Source organism: Heptranchias perlo, unplaced genomic scaffold, assembly GCF_035084215.1.
Source record: "Heptranchias perlo isolate sHepPer1 unplaced genomic scaffold, sHepPer1.hap1 HAP1_SCAFFOLD_615, whole genome shotgun sequence".
Taxonomy (NCBI): Eukaryota; Metazoa; Chordata; class Chondrichthyes; order Hexanchiformes; family Hexanchidae; genus Heptranchias; species Heptranchias perlo.
In genome coordinates this window covers 95,001-97,500 of record NW_027139639.1, presented here as the reverse complement: position 1 = coordinate 97,500, position 2,500 = coordinate 95,001, and the positions used below count along the sequence as shown (strand labels likewise).

Genomic DNA, 2,500 nt, shown 5'->3' with positions numbered 1-2,500 from the left:
CCGCCGCCTTTTCCACCCCTTGACAAACAGACAGACAGACAGACAGACAGACAGACAGTCAGTCCAGTTCGGGAGCGCAGCTTTCATTTGGAAGCAGACTCTGCTTGTTTAAAGTCAACGACGCCAAGTTATTTTGCACTTTGAATTATATCGCTACGTGCGAGCGGCACTCAGCCTTGGAGAAGAAAAAAATACCACTGAGCTGAGAAAGTTCTTTTTAAAACGGTTTCCTTCCACAGCAGCTCTGAGTGAGAGAGAGAGAGAGAGAGAGATATATCAGCTTTATTCTCAGTAATAATACACACACACACACACACACACACACACACACACACAGAGACACTGGGAAAGAGCTGTTTTTCCTTTTGAATATCTCCCCACAGGGAGCTGCACCGTTCCCAGAAACACTGCAATACTGGGTCGATGCGTGGAGTGGACAGAGCAAGCCCCTTTTCCATCTCCCTGTTCTAAAAATCAATTTAAAATAATAATAAATAATATGTGTGTGTGTGTGTGTGTGTGTCGGTGTCAGTATCAGTCAGTGAGTCAGTGTCTCTCTCTCTCTCTCCCTCACACTCAGAGCTGCTGTGGAAGGAAACTTTTTTAAAAAGAACTTGCATATTGAAAGAAAGATGTGTCTCAAGCTGCCGGGCCCTGTCCATTGTCATGTCAATGGCAGGACTGCTTTCACCAGGAACCCGTTTTTCTGGGTCAGAGGTTCCAGGGGACCTGTTTTGTGCGGACTTCCCTGTGTCCGTCCCTCCCTGCCTGCCTTCCCCCCAGGACTTCCTTCTGAACACCTTTGTCGTTTGAGCGAGGGCCAAAAGCCTGCCTGTGAAAGGGAAGGATCAGCCGGTCAGCCCCCTGCTGGTCGCTGCTGCCAGTGCAGCAGGCGTGCGTGTGTCCTCGGCCTCGTGTCCAGGTCCCTCAGGGACTTGAGGCAGCTCTCCCCGGTGGTCTCGTGGTCAGGACCGGGCTTCGAATCCCAGTCGGGGGGGGATGACTTTCTGCTGCAGATTAATTGGCATGAAGGAAAGTCTCCCCTCCTGAGCGTAAAGCTCCACCCTCACCACCACCACCGCCTTTTCCTCCCCTTGACAAACGGACAGACAGACAGTCAGACAGTCAGTCCAGTTCGGGAGCGCAGCTTTCATTAAGCAATGGCATTTGTGACAACTCATCGTCTGACAGGTTGATGATTTCCCCACACGCCTCCTGCCGAATAAAAGGCTCACCCTCCCGGACACTACCCCCAGAATCACCCACCCCGCCCCCCCGGGGTGAATATTAAGCCCGAGAACACCGACTATAACCAACCGCAGTGAAAAGTTGAAGTGGCAACTCATTAACCAGATTTATTTTGGGCAACTCATTAACCAGATTTTTTGTTCATTTGGTTTATGAGTTGCCAAGTGTAAATCTGGTTAATGAGTTGCCACTTCAACTTTTCACTGCGGTTGGTTACAGTCGGTGTTCTCGGGCTTAATATTCACCCCAGGGGGGGTGTATAGCGGGCGATGGCCGGTGTGGAGTGCGTTTTTTGGGGGTTGATTTTCACTTTGCCTCGCTGGTGGAATTTGTGGGAGGCAGGCAAGGGGATTGGTGTGGGCTGGTGGGCGGCAAGGGAGATGCTTGCTTCGGGGTGTTATCCTCACTTTGGTCCGCTGGTGAGAGTAGGCAGCGGCAGGCTGGCAGGCAGGCAAGTGTGATGTAGTGTGGGGTGCAGTGCAGTGCAGTGCAGTGCGGTGCTGCCCTGTCGTTTATGAAAGGTTGTAATGACACTGCTTTGCAGCTGACCATGTCCACTGATTTGTGATGCCCGTATGGAGGCTGATATCTCAGGAAGGCCGAGGCCGATTTCCTCCGGGGACGGCTCGTCGCGTGCGGCAGGACGAGGCGCAGCGGACGGTACCGAGCGCTCGGAGGTGCGGCGCTGCCCGCCGGAGGTACAGCGAAAGGCTGCAAACCGCTTTCCGCCTGCTAACTCGGCGGCCGTCAGACCGACCGACTCCGCTTTACCACCGGAGCTAGAGTCGGGCAAGGGGCACCGAAGGGTACCGGAAGGATCGCGTTCGCACGACGGGAAGTCGACTAGCGGGCCGCCGAAAGCGAGCCGGGGGCCCCCGGTTTTTCTGTCCCACCTGGAGACTGATATCTCAGGAAGGCCGAGGCCGATTTCCTCCGGGGACGGCTCGTCGCGTGCGGCAGGACGAGGCGCAGCGGACGGTACCGAGCGCTCGGAGGTGCGGCGCTGCCCGCCGGAGGTACAGCGAAAGTCTGCGAACCGCTTTCCGCCTCCTCTCACCGCACGGCTCTCCTTTTCACCCACTGGCGGATTTTCACCCTCCGACTGCTCGCTACCGTCCGCTGCGCCTGGTCCGGGCCCTGTCCATTGTCATGTTAATGGCAGGGCGGGGCAGGACTGCTTTCACCAGGAACCCGGTTTTCTGGGTCAGAGGTTCCAGGGGACCTGTTTTGTGCGGACTTCCCTGTGTCCGTC

General features: G+C 55.5%; 1 pseudogene; it reads right to left on the bottom strand.

Moving 5' to 3' along the window:
* Window positions 1-382: 382 nt before the first annotated feature.
* On the bottom strand, window positions 383-499 carry LOC137317400 (U2 spliceosomal RNA; annotated as a pseudogene).
* Window positions 500-2,500: the final 2,001 nt, after the last annotated feature.